At 42.7% G+C, this 23,300-nt stretch overlaps 1 pseudogene; it reads right to left on the bottom strand.

Moving 5' to 3' along the window:
• LOC131411581 (adenosine deaminase-like protein) overlaps nt 1-16,091 on the bottom strand; it is a 37,132-nt pseudogene extending 21,041 nt beyond the window's left edge.
• Between the last annotated feature and the right edge of the window lie 7,209 nt (nt 16,092-23,300).

Here is a 23,300-nt window from a genome sequence, read left to right as displayed (position 1 = left end):
CATACGTTCTACACACACTTTAGAGCATTACAGTATTAACCTCTCTCACACCCACACACCAAACAACAACCACCCACAGTCACGCCACTATCTACCCTCCTGCCTGGAACCATTTGTTGGTTTAGGATGACCCTCTCCTCCAGTGTCTCCTCCAATACAGCCAGGGAAGTGGCAAGGCAAGTTAGGGGCCCTGGTGCTAGAGCCATGGAATCTTTGCTAGATTTGTTTCTTTGGAGTGCTGTGCAAGCCTGGAGCTGCTTTGAGCATAGGTAGGAGAGGCCTCCACTCTGAAGATGTGAGGTGGGAAGCTTGGACCTGCCTTATTCTAGACATTGGGCAAACTTCTCCCCCCTCCTCCCATTGCCTTGGGTTGTTTTTTCTGGCCCTCATAGTGCTGAGATTCAGAGAGCCCAGATTAGGTGAGGGCCGTGGGGAAAGAAGCTTTCACGGGTCCTCCAGCTAACAGAAGCCCACGGTGTGGTCTGGGGTAACAGCCACATAATAATAAACATTGGGCTTTTTTTCCCTTCAATTTGTTTCTTTGCATACCTCCTTCTCATATCTGAGTGAGAGAGGCCAATTGAGGATTTGGGGATTCTGGTTACCAGCATAATAACAGTGGCACAAATGATGATGATGATGATGATGATGATTCTTTTTATTTCTAATATTACCAATAGCTGCCTGCATATATTGAGCCCTTTGATGCTACGAATTAGAACATTTTATATTCATTAACTCTTTTAATCTCTATAACAGCCCTAGAGGGTACACACTATTATTATTATTATTATTTTATCAACGAGGGACCGAGGCACAGATAGCTGGACGTCACAGAACTGATAATGGCAGAGCTAGAATTCAACCCGACGTATGTCTGATTCCACAATGTGACTTCTTCCTATTATCCTCAATTATCTGGCAACATATCTAACACCATGACATTCACTGAGTAATTAACTCATTGATTCATATGTGATACAGTATGGGGAAAACAAAAACCAACGCCCCTGGCTTTAAAAGGGACATTCTAATGTGATGAGGCAGACAGACTCATGAACCACCAATAAAAGCTGTTCAAGAGAAAATGAAATAAATTCTACGGTAGAAGTACGGCACATCTGTCCATTCAGAGGAAAGGGCAATTCCTTCTCCAGAGGGAGAGTAGGGAAGACATTGCCAGCATATCGTCGCCTTCTTTCCCCCACGGAGCCCACATGCAGCTTCAGTGTCCTCCTCAGCCTCGTCCCCACCACCAAACAGCTGGAGCTGTCATGTGAGATTAGAAGTATTTATATCCTTGGTCTCAGGGGAGCAGGAGAAGGAAAGCCTTACAGTCTCCTCATTTTTATCAACTCTCTACAATGTCGGTCATCACAGACGTTTCCCAGCTTCCTTCTTCTCACTTGTTCAATGCCGAGGCAGTTTAAAATGTTTTCAATTTCTCTACTCACTGGCTGTCAACTGGGCTCCAAGCTGCAGAAGCCCCAAGTCAGTACACGGTGCTGTGAAAGGTGTCCCGAGGATGCCTTGTAGGAGCAGGAACCGCGTGTACAACATGGACCTCCAGGAGGGCTGCGGCTTCCAGCTTTACCCAAAACCAGGAGGGAGAGGGAGGGAAGTGGAGGAAGGTGGGGGAAGGGAAGGAAACGCATCTTTGACCTCATCAAAGCCCCAGTCTGCAGAGCAAAGGCAAAATGGTCATGGGAAGCATCCAGGGCACACTGGCCTGCAAGTCCCCACACTTGGAGTCTAGTGCACAGGCCCACCCCTGCCTGCCTCTCTGCATAAACTTGACAAGTCTCTTCCTGTCTCTGGGCCTCACTGTCCTCATTGGTAAAACAAAAGATTTGGCTGCAGTTCTCTGCAGTTCCAGCATTCTCTGATTATTCTCAGCAGGAAACTGATGAACAGGAGACAGAGCAAAGCTGGGCTGTGGACCAGACAGGATTCTACCCAAGAAGCTGACTATGCTAATGGCTCTTGTGCATGCACTACAGGACCTGAAAATACAACAGAGTGCACCCTCCAATATAGAACCTTACTGTATGAAGAAGAAATTAGAAAACAAAACTCAATGATTTTGTCTATTGTACAGACAAGAAAACCAAAACAATACAAAAGAAAAAAGTGATTTAAAAGTAGGCAAAGGTGCTGGCTGTGCAAGGATCTGGGGAGAAGGAAAACACAAATGGGGTGAAGGCAAATGCAAATGAATATGTAGGTGCATTTAGTTAATTTTTTAAGTTATCTAATATCCAACAGTGGCTGGTTAGCCTCAGATGTTACCTGGAGGAACTACATAATGTTCATTACAATAAAAATAATACAGATCGTAAAAGCTATCATTTATTGAGCATTTACTGAATACTTGCATTACTAAATGTATGCATTAATTATTTATTCCCCACAATAATCCCATAAAGAAGGTACTAGTATCTCCGTTTACAGATGAAGATACCGAGGTTCAAGGTCACACAGACATGGCAGATCTGGGAGCCAAAACCAGGTCAGTCTGAGCTTCAACTCCATGCTTGTGGCCATCCTGCCTTCAGAAAAGCAAACGTAGACAAATGCACTTGTTCTTTACGCCAACTCCCCTGTGATGAGGAGAATTTCATCACAACTCTTCTTCACTCATTCCAATCCTTCAAGATCCCACTCAAACACCACTGCTTCTGTGAGAGCCCCAGCCAGATCAATCCATCCCTCTCTGGGCTCCCATAGCTCTTAGCTTGTACATCCATTAGCACACTTAGCACTTTCTGCCTCGTGCTGGAGCTAATTGTGTCTGATCCTTTCTCCACTCTACACCCAAAGCAAGTTGTTTAGACTGTCATTATGGTACTTAGCGTCTTGCATTAATGTTAGCCATCTCTGGATTTGTCTCCCACCTTATTCAGTGAGCCCTTCCCTTAAGGACAGGAGCTGTGTCTGAGGAATCTTTCTGTGTACCCGGCGCTTAGCAGTGCTTTAGGAACAGATGCTTTCTAAGTGAGGCTGGTCCACGCAGCTGGTTTCTCCATTCTGTCTGATCTATCAACTGCGACACCTCCCTGGTGTACGTTTCCTTGCACCCTTTCTATGGTCAGGGTCATTGAGCAATGCCAGGCAAGGTCAGAGACTCCTGTGTGGAATATATCTCAGACAACAGAGGAGGTGGGGCAATTGCCCCATGACACTCTTGTGCTCGTGGTCCTCTCTCCTCCAGTGGAGGCCTGTCCACTTTCGCATCATCAGAGTTCACTTTAGGGAAAGGATTGCTTGCTCTGTTCTCTTATTCTGGAATTAGTGACTTCTTCCTGGGGAAGAAAGGCTCTGATCCCTATGAAAAATTCTTTAAGGATCATTTTTCGAGGCGGGGAGGCTTCAAGGGCCACCTAGCACATTTAGGTTCATGTGCCTATGTTCACTCCAGGCTGGACATCTGAGTGGTTAAGAGCACAGGGTTTGACAGCGGACAAATTGGGTTCAATTCCTTACTCTGTGCCTTGGGTAAGTTAATTAGTAACTTTGAAATCTTTGCTTCCTCATCTGTATTACAGAAATAATAATAGTACCCATTCAATGGGGCTGCTTTGAGAATTACATGCGTTTAAAATGTTTCTTAGCGCAGTTCCTGGCTACTATTTTGTCTGTTGCTATCATTGCACAGTTGTTGTTGTTGTTTTGTAAACAACATCATCTGGCCACCAAGGGAGAGAAGAGCGACATGCAGCTGAAAACTTTCCCTCTGCAGTTAGCAGGAAATGCAAAATCATATGTAGCTTCTAGTTGGGAGCCTAAGAATCGCTGTAGTTAAGTTTCTGCTTAAAAATAACTTGCACGTTTTCAGGCTTTCAGAATCCAAAGTGCTTTAGAGAGCATCTTTATCAATTGTGCCATTTTATAGGAAACTGAAGCTCAGAGAGGTGAAATGACATTTCCAGGCTCAATCAACCAAAAATGAGCCAAGCTGGGGCACCAACTCAGGTCCTCTGACCCCAGTCCAGTCAGTGTATCACCCGCGCTGAGTATCCCTTGAGCTACTGCCCTTTTCTTGGATTTAACCATTCTGTACTCTTTCAGCTTTCCCAGCAGTCCCTGTGGTAACCTGGGCAATATCTGAAGATGCTGCTTTGCCCAGTATTGAGAAGATGATGGTAACACATCTTGCTACACAGACATTGCCAAGGAGTCTATTTCTTTATGCAGACAAGTTTCTACTTCACTCTAATTGGCCCTGAGCATCACTCCTATATGAGCTAATTCTGCTGAAACTAATGTGCCAATGTCTATATTAGCAATGAGGGTTAAGGGTCTAGTCCTTTCATTCAAATGCTGCCATTGAAATGCTGATGAGAATTGCGCTGGCATTCTGGGGTGAGCTTCAATGGTACAAAACACAAGGAAAATAGGCTAGATTTGGTATTCTCCACATTAAGAGAGCAAAGTCAGGGCCTTGCATAGCTGGTGGAGATGAGGTGAAGTGAGACCTTGGGTGGAAACCACCCAAGGTGAACTGTGGGGATGAGACTCTAACCCTGAGCCGTCGGGTAGCCCTTCTTCCTGGAGCACATGCCCTAAATATGTGCCTGACTATGCCTTGCACTTGACCACCTTGGGACGTTTGTTCACACAGCTCTTTCTGCTTTCTTCTATTATTTAAGATTACATAGGACTTTGTATCATTTAGAAAGTATTTTTATACCTGCCATTTTGCTGAATGCGGCAAGTACCAACCCAAGGAGGCAAGTACTTATCACTGCTATTTTCACAGATAAGAAACTGGAAGGTCAGAGGCATGAAAGGACTTGCCCAGGGCTGCAAAGCTCATCTGTGCATTCAGGTCCCTTCCTCCTCCAGTCTCCAGGTTCAGTGACTTTCTGTATGTGAGAGTCAGTAGAGCCTCTAGACTGATTAGTAGGCACCAGATTGCCTGGGTTTAAATCCTGGCACTTGCCGCTTGCCTGTGGTATGAGTCTAAGCCTGTTACTTAGACAGTTTATGCCTCACTTTCTTCATATGCAGAATGGGAGTAATCACAGTCTCAATCTCAAAAGACTGAGAGGATAAATGAGTTATTACCTGCAAAGTGCTCAGAGCAGTGGCTGCCGCAAAATACCTGCTCAGTAAATGTTGCTATAGAAACTACTCAGTGTCCTGTTTGAATTCTTTCTCTGTCAAGGCTCATCTGAAAGGCCATGAAGTGTTATTCTGACTTTTTGTAAATAGATTCAATTTCTGCCTCTTTTAGACCCTGTAATCATTTGTACTTTGCTCACAGCACACAGTAAATTCTGCTGGGCACTGGAGATATCTGTGAACTTATTTTTCTCATCCCACTCTCCCCTCCACTGAGAGTGCTGTGGTATCAGGGAGAAAGCTCTGGCATAAGCATCTCCCCTGCAGTGCCTGGCAGGGAGCTTGATGCCAAAGAGGAAGGCAGTTGGCAAACGCTGGTCACGGTGAACTCAACTGAACCCAGGATTCCAGTTCCCACTAAGTCCTAGAATGTTAGGGCTGGAAAGGCTCCTTAGGGATCAGCCAATCCTGCACTGATGCTGGATAATTGGGCTGCTGGAGGAGGAAAAGATACTTGTCCAAAGTTATACAACATGTTAGTAGCAGAAGTGGGCGTAGAAACCAGATCTCGTCACTCTCAGCAGCTCTGGGCTCCACCTAAAGCCTGGGCTGTGTCTCTCTCCAGGGAATGGAAGAGAAAATAGCCCGTGTACCTGAAGTAAAGAGAGAAAGATGGGACAAGTGACAGCACACAGCTAAGCTTTAGCACAAGCATTGCTCAAAGAACAGAGTGTATTAGGGATGCAGATCCAGAAGCCTACTGGGGTGAAGGACATGAATAAATTGCACAGCCAATAACGCAGTTTCTCTGAACTGATTTGGTATTTCTCTGTTGTATGAATGGATCAGGAGCCCTGGAGAGAAGAAGCTTCTGGATCTTGAATGTATTAAATACAAACCTTTAAATTGTTCTCTTCTTTTTTCCATTGAACGTGTAATCTAAAGAGTCCTCAAACCTTGGGCTCCAGAACACCTCCTTCATGTGGGATTTGTAGATGGCAGATACTAAGATATATGGTCCCTGTGGAGAGAGGCCATTTCGTGCAGTTCTCCATGTGATCACCTAACCTGGTAGGGATGAGAAAAGGTCAAGTCCTTATCAGCCTGCACCCCAGAGCCTCTTCTCCACAGACTACTGTCATGTTTTTCCCCTTGTTGAGATTTCAGATAATGTTTAAAATGTAAAATGAATCAGAGATAATTCTGCCCTGGTCAGCATGACTTGGCCAGAGATATGTTTTGATTTCTGGTACTGTCAAATCCTGTCTTCCAGAGTAACATAAGGTAAATAAGTCTCAACGTGATAAGCTCCCCCATCATCTCTGATGTAAATGCCTGGGAGGAGGAGGACCAGTGAGAAGCTAGTCTCTCTGATAAGCTGGCATAACCCTGGGGTGGGGACCACTGAGGCTCACATCCTCACATTCCGCTTGTTCAGATGATAACACCTAAGGCTGCCCTTACCCACAAAGGGAGCCTCTGAAAATGGGGGCACACTGGCGTGCCAAGTCACGGTTAGTGAAAGATGATCATTCAAAACACAGCTTTCCTGGGGAGAAATGCCCGGTGACAAACAGCTCTGACCTTGGGGCTTTGGGGGAGGTCATCTTCTCCTTTTGATTCCTATAGCCAATAGATGAGTCATTTTAAAAAAATTGTTAATGTCTAGGATAAAAAGTACTTCTAACAGTTAAATGTAAGAGTGGGCCAGGGAGAAGTGAAAAAGACTTCTTGCAAAGGAAATTCATCTGGAAGCCATTTCCAACCACGGACTGACTCGATGGTACCCATTTATTTCCTTTTGATTATCAGGACTAGTTGCTGTTGTCATTATTATTATTAAATCAATCCGTACATTGGTTTAACAAATACACTGTAGAAATAACAATATTAGATTAGCCTTCAAAGAGCTCATCCACCATCTGACACCATAAGCCATATGTGAAACCAATTAGTACTAACTTATTGTCATCTTTGCCTTAAAGAGCCACCTCCATCTCTCTGATTGATATCAACTTTCAAACTTCTCCATAGATGAGCCATTAGGTATGTTGAATGCATACTTTTTGGGTGGCATTTCCTTTTTTTTTCTGTGAAGAAGATCAGCCCTGAGCTAACATCTGCCAATCCTCCTCTTTTTTTGCTGGGGAAGACTGGCACTGGGCTAACATCCGTGCCCATCTTCCTCCACTTTATATGGGACGCCGCCACAGCATGGCTTGCCAAGCGATGCGTCGGTGCGCGCCCGGGATCCGAACCAGCGAACCCCGGGCCACCACAGCAGAGCGCGAGCACTTAACCGCTTGCGCCACTGGGCCAGCCCCTGGGTGGTATTTCTAAATTTAAGTTTCCCCTGGGCATGATGGATCTGACTTGACACATAGGGATCCCATTACTTGCAAACAATGACATTTTCTGTCAAATCAGCACTTTCTATGTTGATGGAAATAACAAAGGTAAAAAATGAAAACTGAACTGGCCTACAAATTTTGAAGTTTAGTGGATTAATAAGATTGTTTTTTATTGTTGTTTTTCACTGTTACACTTAATCAGTGTCTTCATTTTTTAAAGAAAACTTTGTTCCCTTTCTCACTGAATGCTCCATCAGCTCCTGCGCTGTCACTGACTACCTCCTAGTAACATATAATAAGCTCCTGCTGATGCCGTTGAGCTATAAGTTCCTTGAAGTCGGAGACCATCTTGCATGATTAAGAAACAGCTCCGCAGGTCTCTCCCTCTTTGTGCTAAGTCCTGGAGGCAGCACTCTGCAGTGCAGGGTCAGCAAATGCATGACACATATACTCCCCTCATCTGCACGCAAGGCAGACATCACTAATTGATCATGGCACTCTTTCCAGTTGAGCCCAGTCAAGGCCTCAGAGTCCTCATCATCAGCATTCCTAGAAGCCACTACGAATTTATCAGAATTGACAGGCTGGATAAAACCCATTTTCTGGCCTAGCCTTAATGATTAAAAGCAAGGGCTTTGGAAATGGATCAACCTGAATTCAAATCCCAACACTACCACTTACTTGCTATGTGACCTGGAGCACAGCTGTCCTAGCACTCTAAATCTCCATTTTCCCTGTCTAAACTCTCATCCTTCAGAGGTCTACATTTAGGCATTTCCTTCTCTGAGAAACCTCCATTTACATAAGACCGCGTGGAGGTGCCTCACCTAGGCCTCTGAAAACACCCTGAACTTGCCCTTCATAGTTCTTCTCACTGGGAACAGTAACAGGCTCGTTTCTTCTAATTTCCTACTGTTGGTGTGTGAGCTCGTTGCGGGCAGTTACGTTTTCACGGTTATATTTTTAGAGCCCAGCAAAGGGCTTGGTACAGTAAATAGCTAAAAATAGGTAGCATCGTTAACACATAAAATCACTTAAAACAGTGCTAAGAATATGATAAATGCTCAATAAACATTAGTTATTTTTGTATTGTTCTGTTTCATAACTTCGAGGCTCAGAGAAGAAAGCTTATCACAGAGCTAACTTCTACATATGTATGGTTTCATTTTGGATTGCTATTACTGTCTGGCTGCCAAGGATGCCAAGGGTATCTACACTTCCTGAACCTTGCATTCCTTGAGACAGGGCCATGTTCCTCTTTCTCGGTGCCATGAAACCTAACATGGGGCCTTATACATAGGAGGCCTATTTGAGCATGTTTTGGGCCACACATTCCAAGTTTGTTAACTCTGGTGTCCATCAGCCCAACTTTGCTGACACAAGCCCTTCAGGGACCCATACAGGTACTCTTCCAGGTTACCAGAGGCCCACCATTCTCTTCTGAGTACCTATGGCTAAAGTGTTAGCCCAGAAAATCTGTCCTGAGATAATGGCAGTGGTTCTCAAACTTGAGTGTGCGGTGCATCAGAATTCCATGGAAGACTTGTTAAAATGAAGATTGCTGGGCCCACCCCCAGAATTTCTGATTCAGTAGGTCTGGGGTGGGGCTCAAGAATTTGCATTTCTAACATGTTCCCTGATCGTGCTCAGGCTACTCGTCCTGGACCATTCTTTGAGAACCACTGACTAATGGAATAAAGGAGATAAAACAGCTAACGCTCTTGTCTAGAGAAGAAACGTAAGTTCTATTTATCAGCTCCCAGACTGGTGATGATCTCCATCTGAATCCTGCAAGCTTTATTTGCAACCAATTCTCATTAAAGTCGAGGAAATTTACAGGCAAGTATCAGCTACAGGACCTTGCTGAGGATGAAAACGCAGGGCTTCTAAATTTTGCTGATGGAGATCGCAATTTTCCCTTTTTCTCGGTTGACAACTAGTGAAATGACTTGATACTTTAATATCTCACAGTTAATCTCATACTTTTGCAGGATACTTTATATTTTTCCAGAGTGCTTTCATCCATATTATCACATTTGATTCTTATAATAACTGCTTTAGGGGAGGCAGGCAGGAATTAGCAACTCTCTTTGAATGACAAGGCAGAGTAAACCAGGACCCAGAATCCTCGATGCCTTGCCAGGTCTATTTCCATGACGCTGCATAGTCCCTGATGCAAGTGTCAGTTCAGCCTTTGAGCCCCCTTCATATGCTAAACCTTAATATATTTCAGATTATTACAGATGCTTTGAGCTAGAATACATCATAAGGAGACCTACTAATCAGACCGTTCTTAGGCATTTGGGAATACAGATTCCATTGAGAGCCTCAGGAAAGCTTTGGACTGTTTTCTAAAATAACACAGATGTATAAACATATAACATAATTTACATATGGTTTCAGGTTGTACACGGACCTCTTAAAGTCCAGGACCACCATGTTTTATGACTGTGAGAGGCACTGTTCCCAATGAATTAATCTTGGCCCTGTAAAGACCGTCCACAAAACTGGATGAAGAATAGAGGCCATATATTCACTGTCTTGGTTCATTGGTTCGTTGCTTTTGTGATTCTTAACAGATGAGCAAACTGACATTCAAGAACTCATGTGATTTTTGTTAGGTACCACAGCCAAATAAAGGCAGAACCAGGGAGGGAACTAAGACTTCCAGAAGGCAATGAGGTACTGTGAAAGAGAATAGGCCTTGGGGTCAGGGAAACTTTCCATCTCAGCTTGTACTATTTACTGGCTGTAAGACCTTACTTAACCTCTCCAAGGTTTAGTTTCCCCATTTTACAGACAGGAATCAGAAAGTCAAATAATGTTTAAAGACTGTATTCTGATAGCGTGTTTTTAGTCTAAGGATTAAATGAAAGGAAATATGCCAAATGCTAACACATGTTGTGGCACCCAGTAAGCACAATTTCTCTGGCTCCCAAGCTGTTTTCTCAGCTCAACCTCACGTGTAAAAATTGGGTAAATTTTCCTTTCTCTCAGGACAGGTAGATACTACTTCAGGTTGACCAGAGGCCATACACACTCAGGCCCTCTGGATCAGATAAATCTACAGATGATGTCATTACTCATGACTGTGCTCAGGTGATCTGATGTTCCTTTAAGTGCTTGCACCATCGTCCCATGTAGAAACTCAAGGACATTTGTCCCCTCTCTAAGCATGGGTGCAAAAACAGAAAAGAAAAAGTCTCATCAAACGGTAAGAAAGCCCAGACTATAGTAGTGTCTAGTTTTCCCTACATTTTTCAATGTTTCTTTCAGCTTGTGCAAGATTCATTCTTCACGCTGCAAAGGAACCACATTATAATTCCTAATCTACAGAGGGTAATGACTTTCACCCTAATTTTTCATTCTATATTTGCATCTAATTCACATTTAAAGTTAAGCAGAATTTAGAGGTCACTTCACTGTATACATTTCATTGTGTATTATTCATTAAAAAACAAGATCCTTGTGGCTGGCCCGGTGGCGCAAGCAGTTAAGTGCGCGTGCTCCGCTGCGGTGGCCCAGGGTTCGCCGGCCCGGATCCCGGGCGTGCACCGACGCACCACTTGTCAAGCCATGCTGTGGTGGCATCCATATAAAATGGAGGAAGATGGGCATGGATGTTAGCCCAGGGCCAGTCTTCCTCAGCAAACAGAGGAGGATTGGCAGATGTTAGCTCAGGGCTGATCTTCCTCACAAAAAAAACCCACAAAAACAAGATTTTTGTTTTAGCTTATTATTGAACCCTAGAATGGCAGGAGTGGAAGGACCCACAGAAGCTTCATCTAATTCCCTTATATTACAGGCAAGAGGATGCTCTGGGTTGGGGAAATGTTGTCCCCAAGGTCAAACAGTGAGGGTGTCAGCCGCAGAGCCTATACTTGAGCTTACATTTCCTGACTCCAAGTTCAGTGTTGTCACCATATTTTTCCTGACCTGCCTCAGATTTTAAGAAGCTTGAAAGGCCAAGCCGTTGTATGGCATTTCCCCACTCTTAATTTCTTCCTATACTCTTTTATTTTTCCTTGAAAGAAATGTGGTAGACAGTGGGATAAAGATACACATTCCTTTTTCCATTTTAATTAAATGGCTGCTCCTGGTTCTGCTATTGCTTTTATAAGGGTCCCATTATGCCCACCTTCACCTATACCTTCCATACTAAATGGGCAGCAATTCATCTTTCTCCCCAGTACCATGGACCACGTCACCACCTGATTACCCCTCCTGTCTCTCGGCAGACACAGAGCCCATCTTCTTGAACTTCTTGAAGTTCCTTTATAGAGGAGGTCTTTCCCCAAGGAAAATGCCCCACGTCAGCCTTTTGAAATGAGTAAGATCTTCAAACTTCTCATCTCCAAACGACTGGCTTGATGGAATAAAATCAAATGTACAAAGCATTCAAATGACAAGTACAAGGCTGAGTTTGGGGGTTCCTGTTCTATCTCAAGACTCAACCCTCATTTTGTCTAGTGATCCACCAGTACCATAGCCTCATCCCTGTGGAATCTTGGGAAAAATATGCACCTTTAATGAGACACTTCCTTTCCTTAAGTAAGTTAACAGTAAAGAGGGAAAATAGTTTAAACCAAACCACATTTCTGACCATAGTCCTATCAAGCTTTTAAGACCTGCTCCTGCCTAAGTGAGGTCGTGGCTGCGTGTTATCTAAGTCTGCACAGAGAGACAGCTGTGTGAACTTCATGCGGTCATTATTCTGAAATGCCTCCATTACCGGCATTGTCAGGAAATGGCATCTTCCAGAAAGTAGTAAATAAATTTATCTCGTAAGTGTCTAAATAATTTTAAGTATTTTGAAGAGAAAATCCTCCTAATAGGTTCTATACATGCCCCTGCTTTTGTAAAAAGAGCTTAATCTACACAACTTCAACTTGGTCAATGTGGTAGTGTCGCAGATGGTAAATACTTTCAGAGCTAGGCACTGAATTTTATACTTTTTTCTAATCTCCTTGATTTCCTGGAATGGAACTTGGCACATCATAAGCATATGATAGCTGGTTGCTGATGAATAATCATGAGCACTGGTGTTTATGATAACTCCTTAAAGACTCATGAGGTGGTAGGGTGTTTTATTTGTTTTTGTTTGTTTTGGTCCCCAGACAGCTTCATAATTGGTGAATCTGTAGTCTCTACTGGGCCCTCCCTCTCTGTCAACTGTCCCTCCTCCCTTTGTCAGCAGCCATTGCTCACTCCTCTCATCCATGTTCACCTGCTGCTTTTCTTCTCTGACATCTGTTGTTAACAAGTTCAATGACCAAGACTGTTAAATCACTCAACCACATTTATACAGTTTTACAGTCAACATGCATTTGCTTGCAGGGTACAAGGGTGATGTAATTCTGTCATTTGGCTTAGAAAACTTTTTATTCTGCATTTATATACTAGAATTTTTCCCAAATTTTAAGGTTGTAAAAGTCTGAAAGCTGGTTAAAGGAGGATGTACACAGGATAAAATGCAAACTACCCCTACAGGTTGTAATCTTCTTAGCTAGAAGTTTAAACCCTAGATTTCTGCTATCAAACCCTCCATCTTAGCCACACAGAGATTTCTAGTCCATCCACTTCCACTCTTGCCAAAGTGACGAAATTAAGCCAAATTACAAGCCAAACAGGCCATCTCTGGGAAGAAAACCAATACTCAAGAAACAAAATAATCTTGTTATTTCCCAGCTGTTTAGGGTGGTAGGAACATAGAGGGCATCAGAAGGACTTAAGGGAAAGAAGAGAGAAAGGAGAGTAAAATCAAATAATAGACATAAAGAGAAGGATAAGCAATTTTAATTGGCCATGGAGACCCACTGTAGCAATGAGATGAGAGGAATGGTCTCTGCTGAAGTATACTTTAGTTGACTAATTCCATATAAGTCTTATGGACTGACAGTAGGTGGCTCAGTGAAAAAGGCAAGGAGACCAACCAAGGCATCATGTATACCAACACACCCACTCTCCCTAATTCCAGTTACAAGGACCAAATCCTATCTTTTCACATTTCTACTTGGGCAACCTTAGGAAAAGACTAGATGGCTAGACACAGAGTCAAAACTGGTATCATACTTCCAGATAAAAAAGATGGCTAATGAAAATCAAAACAACACTAAGATATCACCTCACGCCCATTAGAATGGCTGTAATCACCAAGACAAAACACAAAAAACGTTGGAGAGGATGTGGAGAAACAGGAACCCTCATATACAGCTGGTGGGAATGCAAACTGGTGCAGGCTCTATGGAAAACGGTATGGAGATTCCTCAAAGAATTAAAAATAAAAATACCTTGTGATCCAGCTATCCCACTACTGGGAATCTATCCAACGAACCTGAAATCAACAATCCAAAGAGGCTTATGCACCCCTATGTTCATTTCAGCATTATTCACTATAGCCAAGAAGTGGAAGCAACCTAAGTGTCCCTCGACTCATGATTGGATCAAGAAAATGTGGTATATATATACAATGGAATACTACTCAGCCGTAAAAAAAGACAAAATCATCCCCTTTGCAACAACATGCATGGGCCTGGAGGGTATTATGTTAAGTGAAATAAGCCAGAAAGAGAAAGACAAACACTGTATGACCTCACTCATATGTGGAATATAAACCAACACATGGACTGAGAAAACTGTATTGTGGTTACCAGGGGCAATGGGGGTAGGGGGTGGGCACAAGGGCTAAAGGGAGACATGTATATGGTGATGGACAAACAAAAATGTACAACCCAAAATTTCACAATGTTATAAACTATTAAGACATCATTAAAAAAAATAAAAAAATGATGGCTAATGACACTCCACTCTTCACAAGAGAGAATAAGAATAAGAAGCCCACATTTCCAGATGACCAAATGGCTGATTCACCCTTTTCCTGAGAACAAAACGGCAGCCACCTTACAGAGCCCTACATGTATGTTTAGTGGAAAAGACACACACTGAACTCAAACACATTGGATTCTTCATTTTGACATTTAGCTCTTAAAAACAGGAATGGAGCGTGATTTCACCAGCTCTCTAATTTTCTTAGCATTTGATTCCTTGGCTCAGAAGCATTTTTCTCTTAATACTAAATATCTACAGCTTTTCTCACCAATCCATGAATTGTGTTTATATCCAAGGGCAGGAAATCTCTTCATATCTCTGTGCTTTTACTCAGAAGTATCCTGCCTGAAATGCCTTATTGCCCCAGCTTTCCCTAACAATGCTACTAGAAGATAAGCAGCATCAGCAGCAGTAACCATGACAAACATTTGAGTACTTATAAAGAACAGAGCACTCTGCGGAGTTCCTAATGTATTACCTTATTTCAACTTCCCAACAGTCCAGTTTTTATCATCTCAAAGTTATAGATGAGGAAGTTGAGGCTTCGAGAGAATAAATAACTTTTCTAGGTTCACAAAATCCAAACCTTCAGAGACAGGAATCTTAATAACCACATGGCCCTCAACTCAACTTTTTTTCTTTTTTAATTTCTGAATGATATTTATATTTTTAGAACAGTACTTCTCTACATATGGGTTGCAACCTGGGAGCTGAGGGAAGAAGGGACAGAGGGTTTTCTGGAGTACCTGAAGCCCTAAGCTTTACCCAGTGGTGTCTGGTGTTGCCTCACAAGGTCCACCAGTTCCAAGGATCTTCCCTCAGAGGAGCAGAGAAATGTCTCATCCCCAATTCTGTCAGGGAGCAGATCCAGGAGTACTTGTGTTTCTTTTTTTTGATTTGGAATCTCTGAAAGATGCAATGCCAACTTCAGACCTGCTTTTTTGGCTTCCAGAAGAGGTTCCAAGAAGTCTTCTGCTTCTCCTGCAGTAGAGGCTCTACTGAGGTCAAGGCCAAGAACTTTCTCCTCGGTAGAAAGGAAGAGCTCTTCAGCAAGTTTAACAGTCTCCTTGGCTACCGAAGGGCCACCTCTTCTGTCGACTGCTATCAAATACTTAACATCAATGTCAAAGTTTTCTTAGTCATTGAATAAGTCTTTTTAGTCATAAGTAGACGACTTAGGTCTTTTTAGTCATATGACAGATGAGATAAGTCTTTTTAGTCATTCCCATAGCATTTTCTGTTCTGGGTGTGCTCCTTAGTTTCAGGTGCTTGACACCCATCATCTGTGAATTCTTTGATGACATCTTTTGTGACCACTAGACTATCTTCAGGCCTGGGAGTAAGCTGATGAATAATTTGAAACATCTAGAAACATTCTTCTAACGTTCTTTGTTTTCCCTTGTCAATCATAGTCATCCGACTGTGGACTTGAAGATCTGGCTTCTTGGCTATGATGGTATTAGAACCAATGGATCCATTCAAGTTGGCAATAAGCTCTGTTTTAGGCAGTTCTGGGTAAAGGTTGTCTTCCATAGCTGTTGCTGTTCTTCCGCCTCCACACGATTTAGCAGAATAAAAAGGTCTTTCTGCAAACACTTTTATGCTTGGTGTGAACCATACAATGTATTTCGGTCAGTAAGTTTTGTGGTCTTGAATTTCCTTCAGATTGCTTCACTTGCACACATTTTGATAAGATTAGCTGTTTATGTAGCTCTGGGCTTAGCTTCACCACCGTGACCGACTGCGGATCTTGAGTCTCTCCTGGTCATGGGCCCATGGTGCCGCGAGTGTTGGGCAGGGGGCAGCACAGAGCACCAGGGACAGCAGCACCCTCAGCAAGAGTTCCATGGTCGCGGGTGCACGATGCCTTTGCCCCGTTGCTAATTCCAGAGACCACGTAGTGTGCAGCTCATCCAGTGAGGCTTTTAGATCCTTGTGCATGCCACTGCATGAGTGTCTTCCCCAACTTAACTTTTCAGCAGTCCTTTGCCCTGAAGCTTCCATTAATGCCCAAGAATGGACTCCTCCCTTTGAATTCTGCTGTATATTAGTTGGATCCATAGAATGACAATTTCTACCTAAAATTTATTCATTCCATAAATATTTATTAAACGACATACTACTTGCCAGGCACTGTGCTAGGCTCTGGGAGGATGAAATATTACCCTGGAGGAACTCAAAGACTAGCAGGTGGGAAACACACATGATTAGAATGTGGTGTAAGAAATATTATGATTAGGAGTCAGGAAGGGTTCCAGAGGGAGCATTAAGGAGGGCGTAACTAACCCAGTAGTATAGTGTTTGAGAAGCCTTCCAGGAAGAAATGTCACTGAATCTGGGACCTAAACAACAAATAGGATTGTGTCAGGTGAAGAGTGGGAATATTTCAGACCCAGGTAAGCAGCATATGCAGACCTGGGGAGGTTGAGTAGCGTTACTTGCATTTCTCCCTCCTTCCCTGCCCCCACCCTCTAACACTGCAAACTCTTGTAATCCCCACATGCCTCTCTTCCGTAGATGGTGATCTCAAAATAATAGGATGAATACATTTGGTGTAGTTGGTTCCAGGGTCAAACAGACCGGAGTTCAAATCCTGACTCATCACTTCCTGGCTTTGTGACCTTGGGAACGGATTAGCATCTCTAAGCCTCAGTTTCTACATCTGGAAATGGAGATTAGTAGTGTTGCCACCATTTTAAGGTTGTTGCAAGTATGAAAATGACCTAGTAATATATAAAGGGACATAGCACAGTACATAGACAAAGCAATCCCCAGTGATGGTGGCTTTTATTGATAGTGGCGGCTGTTACTAGGTGCACCTAGATTATGACCTCTCCATGGAAAGGAATCTGACTTATTTTTCTTTGTGTTCCTCATTGTGCTGTGAACTGCACAGACTTAATGACAGGCACTCAATACGTACCTGCTGATGGATTTGTTGATGTGCATTTTTCATTAATACATTAAACTAATATTTATTCTACGTGCCAGGCACTGTTCCACATGCTGTGGATGCAACAGTGAACAAGGCGGCCTCCGGGAGTTTTCATCCTAGAGTTCTGACGAGCAGTTTCATAAAATTGACGATTACTTATATTTTAGAATCAGTTTTGGAAAATATCATCCAAAGTATGAGAATCACCTAAATTGCTAGTGATAATAGCTGTAAATCCATTTGATGTTTCTGGAGAACCCGATTCTTTACTTTACAACCTCTTCAAACCATTCAGTGTTTTGCCAGCTGCCACTGGGTCCTGCCTGAATCTACACTGGTGATTTCCACTTCGCTCCACAATCTACATACAGGGTCCCTCCCGTAGTCCTCATCAGCAACAGACAGTTTGTTAACTTGCTTCCCTTTCTTTCTACTGCATTCTGCTGGTAGCTGAGAGGCTGTCCGTTTGCATAGGAAGAGGAGTGGATTATCAACCAAGCAATTGAGGTTTTAACCTCAGTTTTGCTACTAATCAATCTGCATATATTTTTCACTTATTCTTTCAATGAATGTTAATGGGGTGCTTTACAGAGGCACAGCATGGCCTGGTTGAGTGTTCAGGGTTTGGAGTCAGAATGCCTGCATTGGAAACCAGCTCTGCGGCTTTCCAGCTGTAAAGTTGTGGGTGAGTGACTTGATCACTCTTTCCTTACCTGCAAAATGGGATAATAATCATATCTACCTCATAGGATAGTTGTAAGTATTAAATGAGTTAACACATGTAAAAATCTTAGAACAGTGTGCCTGAAACTAGCAAGTTCTCAATACATGTTAGCTACTATTACTCTATTGTTAATATTTGTTGTTACTATCAAATGTCAGGGACTCTGTATAGCACTGAGGAAATAATGGGCCGGGGAGGACATGGTGTTTGTCCTTAGAGATCTTGCTTTCTAATAGGCAAAGAGACATTAAACAACTAAACACTGAAGTAATACATAATTACAATTTGTGACAAGTACCATGAAGGAAATGAACAGGATAGGGTGTGTATGGTCTGAGGAGTACCATTCCAGCTGAGACCCAAAGAATAAATGGGACGTCAAGTGGCGAAGAAGGGGTATGTGCCTATGTGTGAAGAACTGTCCAGGAAGAGAGAAAAGCACGTGTAAAGGCCCTGAGGCAGGGACTGAAGGGCCCATGTGGTTTCAGTGTGGGGATTGAGGTGGAGAGGCAGCTGATGCAGTGGGCAGGGTCCAAGCCGTGCAGTGCTGGATGGGGCATGCAGAACCTGAAGCTTTCCTAAAAAGGAAAGCCATTGATGGCCCGTGGTGTCCTTTCTGGCACACAGATTTCGCAAAAGTAAAGTGAGAGGATTGTAGAAAAAATTCTCTCAAGCCCCTTTAACACTGAAGAACCTGAGATTCTATGACGGCTAACCAAAAGAAGAGGCTTTTTCTGGGAAAAGCAGAAAAAATGAAGTAGAAGGAGAGAAGGTAAGAAGCGAGGAGAAAGGGAGGGAAGAAAGAAGGAAAGAAGAAGCTGATCAGACTTCAGTGGAGATAAGAAGTCTAGCAATATTGAATATTTAGCACAGATACAGACTCCGTACCTATTACATCTATGTCTGTGCAGATGTGCGTGACCTGCACGTATCTGTACGTTCACTGATTTGGCAGGAACCCAAACCGGAGGAGCCTTTCCATGAAAGATAAACAAAACTAATGGGCTGGAAACATTGGAGAGGGGAAAAAATGCTGTGTCAATCATGTTGGTTAAATGCGTGATTACTGGATATAAAGATGCATCTGGAATGCCTCCTGCCGAAAGCTGGTGTTTAGGAATTGAAGTGCTTGCGGAGGCATGGTTCAGCAGCTCCTTTCAGGAGCTGCTCAGTGGAAATCAAACAGAATTGCATTGGGAAAGGAGTTGCTAAGAAAGTACTCTCCAGAACAGAAAATTTTATTGGGAGAGGAAAAGAAAAAGCAGTTTTGTCCAAAAAGAAGGACTGACTCCAAGAACGCTAATTCGTTCCAGCCTTCCAGAGCCCAGAGGAACTTGAGCACTTCTTGCCTTGATATTCAGATGCGGCGGTGGAAAGAGGCAAGCAAGGCAGTGAAAATCAAAAATAAACGTGTTCCTTGGGCTCGGATTTCTCCTTTCTAGCTGAGTAGGGCTGAAATTTAAGGATTTATGAAGGGGAAATGCACACTGGTCCAACTCTGCAAACACTTTATAATGCTAATACCACCTCTGGCTCTCAGAACTTGATGTTGATACAAGCATGTATGGTGGGGTATGAATCTTGAAGCAAATGCTGGGAAAAATATTGATTTGAGTTGCCTCAGCACAATGGGAAGTAAAGGGAGCCCCTTATGCTTTGTGAAAAGTTCTTTTCTGGTAAGGAAATATCCACTGGCAATATGTCTTATTAGCTACTTCCAGGTTTGCCAGTGGTTCAATTAGCATATGCCTGATTTGAGTTAATAACAGCAGCTGCCATTTAATGGACACTTACAAAATGTTTTAGGCACTTAAAGCACATTATCTCACTGAATCTTCACAATGCATTATAAGATAGATTCTGACATTCTCGTTTTTACACATGAGGAAACAGAGGCTCAGAGAGGTTATGGAACCCACACAAAGGCACATGTTGCTGGGATTGACATGCGGATTTGATTGCCAAGTCCATGTTTCCTTTGGGCCTATATTTTCTTTCCTACACAATGGGATGGTTAATAATATTGTCTTCAAATTCTCATGTTCCCAGAGCTCCCTCAGGGAGACTGCAGATTCAGCAAGTTCACTGGTATTTCTGTGCCTTTCTACCATGAGACACTCTCTCCCCAGCCATTCTCTGCTTCCCAATGCATTCAAAGATTTTCCTCTATCGGAACCTATTCAGGGATCATTCAGCCCCACTCAGGTGCAAATGGCAGATAACAGGAATCAACAGTTAGCAGTAATTCCTTAGTTTTCTGCAGCTGGTAGTCAAAGGCTCACACTATCCCATTTCAGATCATCCCAACATCATTGAGAGGCAGACAAGGCAAGCATTCTCCCCAGTTTGCAGATAAGAAACTGAGGCTCAGATAGAGAGAGTGACTTGACCAAGGTCACCCAAAGAATTAAAAGCAGAGTCATGACTACAAGCTCACATCTCCTAGGTTCTGGTCTGGCACCTTTTCTGGAAAAGCACACTGCTTTCCTGAGTTGCAACAAATGGCAGGTGAGAGAACACTTTTCCCCCTGCCAGTGTTCACTCAGCTTTAGCTAAACTTTGTCAAGTGAAAAACAGGTCTAGATTTTTCCATTTTTTTAAAAGAAGCTGAGAATATGGATTTTCATGTGCAATATCATGATTTTTTAAAAGCTGTCTCACACTTTTATTTTAAATCTCTATGAGAGCCAACTATCATACATCTGTGAGCTGGAGTCAGCACGGGGCCACCAGTTTTCCACCTCTGCCTCACACTGAAGAAGTGACAGAGAGTTTGATCATGGTTGCAGAGATATTGAGCTGAAAGCCCTTTCAGCAGCAGGAATGCTCATTGCTTGGGAGAGCCAAACCTCAATCAATTAAACCTCACAGAACAGTGGAAATTTCGAGTCCCAAACAAAGGAGGGTCAGACAGAGACACTCCAGATCCCAGGAGCTGAGAACATTGTGATGCGGTATAATAATAAACCAGCTCTCCAGGCAAAAAAAAAAAATCTAGCATTTGCCAGTTTCTATGGTGTAAATCCCCACCATAGCCAACAGCTACTGACGGTTTAACAACCAGTTTGCCAAATTCACGAACATTTAACAATTAGCTCTAGATATTTAACAACTGGTACAGCAGAGTCCAATGGTTCCACGTTGTTTGCATATCATAACCACCAGTGAGCTTTATAAAAATTCAGCTTCCCAGGCCCCACTCCAGGTCTACTAAATCAGAATCTCTGTGGGCGGATCCTAGGAATTTGTGTTTTCAAAAAGCTTTCTGAAATGAGCAGCAAGATTTGGAAATCCCCAGTGTAATCCTCACATCCAACTAAGAAAGAAATAGTCATATAAAGATGGCCTGTTTAGAACTTAAATGAAAGAGTGTAGAACAGAGATTAGAAACCCAGGGCTCTAACAGACACAAAATAAACATGTTAAGTATTGTTAAATAATTGTAACGATAAAATAAATTTAATTATAAATAGCAGTTTAAATTTCAGTTCTTCTATGTGCCAGTCACTGTTCTAGGTACTCTATATGGGTTACTTTTTAAAATCCTTACAACAACCCTTTGAGGTCAGTATCACTGTTATTCCTGCTTTATAGATGGGGAAAATGCAACACAGAGAAATCCAGGCAGCCTGGCTCTGGAGACTACACTCTTAACCACAAAGCACTTTCTCCCTGAAGGTAGAGATTATTTAGTATAGAGTTGCTGTACTCAGAAACTTTTCACTGAATTAGACTGAGCAAAGGACAGGCGTTCATTTTTTTAAAAAAGACCACGTACTTCTGTCTTCCACAGGGAATCTGGAAGTCTTTGTAGGCTTTTCTTCCATTCCAGTGACCCTTTGACAAGGTCTATTCTGAACGCACTAGTCTTTGAGCAGATAGATTTCCCAATCACTGATAAGAAGAGTCGAATCTTCTCCCTCATTTTTTGTGGTTTTGTTTTTACCTTACTTGGCACCCTGAAGGACATTAACACTCCTTATACTGGCAGCTGCTCTGGAAGTGGACTCCACACCCCATGGCAGATATATACCATCTATTTCTAAGTCATCCTGCCTTCAGTCCTCTGTTCAAAAGGGTCCTGGTCTCACATCATAACTGAGGCTAGAAACCAGCTCTCAGTGCAGATGTTCTGCTGCGCAAGACATCTGTCTTGTGCAAGTCTGTCAGTCTATCCTCACAGGGCAACCTTGGGCTCGTTAGACATTCCATATCTTCCAGGCACATCAAAAAGAGGATGATAATAACTCTATAAAAACTTTAGGAGCTCTTCCCCAGCAAAATGATTGAACAAACCTAACCTTTATTTACCAAGTATATAAAGCTAGATTTAGAATAAATGTTTATCTTCTATTTTGTTTTAGAAAAGATTTGTCAGGAGTCTCAATCCCAAATGCCAACAGTGTCTGGACTAACGTAAATGAGAAGTGACCCAGTTGGACACAAGGGTGACTGGGAAAATGCATACCTCAGCTAAAGGGGGAACCACTGCCCGGCTCCAACCTGTTGTGGATACGTCTGTCAATTTTTCAAGAGAAGGCATAAGACTTCCACTCGTGCTAATGAAAGACTATATAATTTGGACCAATGCTCCCAATGAGGACAAGTAGAAAAGCGGGACGAAATACTCAAAAATTGGCTTGAACACGTAGAAGAGCTAACAAGAGAAGGAAGAATTGCAGAGCCAGGATCTAGAGCTGGAGGAAAGCCAGGGAGGTACGCCTTGTGTTGGGAGCTACTCTTGCCCTGGAGGCATTTACCAATTCGAGAGGAAGCAGCTAAACTAAGAGGAGGCAGGAATAAGAAGTTGGGGACTGGAGTTCAGGACGAAAAAGTGGTGGCAGTGGAAAGAGTAGAAAGTTAAACAGTGATCACTCTAGGTTGAGACCCGAGAAGCTGCCCAATAGGAATAAGGATGAACTGCAAATAGGTGCTTATAGGGACTACAGTTTAGCTTCAAATCATCTCAATCTGAAACTGGATTGAAATGATAATAGATTGCTAGTACAACAAAGCAAACATATATCCATTAGGGAAAAAAGATAACATTACCCTGGGGCTCAAATTATTTCTACAAAGAATTCTGCAAATATAACATCTAGCACACAATAAAAATCAACGGTTACACCAGAAGATAAAACAACATAAATAAAAATAAACAGAAAAGAAGAGAAAATAGGGACAGACCCATAGGGGCTCAAGATATTAGAGTAATCAGACATATATTTTATAATCAGCTATGCTTACTATCTTCCAAGAGGTAAAATACAAGATTGATGATTTCAGCAGACTATTGAAAACCATGTCAAACAATTAAGAGGAAATTCCAAACTTGAAAAGTACAAGAATTTAATAGGCATAATAGCACACTGGATGCAGCCTAAAAGAGAATTAGTAA

The sequence above is a fragment of the Diceros bicornis genome, chromosome 1 (assembly GCF_020826845.1).
Source record: "Diceros bicornis minor isolate mBicDic1 chromosome 1, mDicBic1.mat.cur, whole genome shotgun sequence".
Taxonomy (NCBI): Eukaryota; Metazoa; Chordata; class Mammalia; order Perissodactyla; family Rhinocerotidae; genus Diceros; species Diceros bicornis.
The sequence above is the reverse complement of the archived record's forward strand: the minus strand, read 5'-3'. Positions and strand labels throughout refer to the sequence as shown.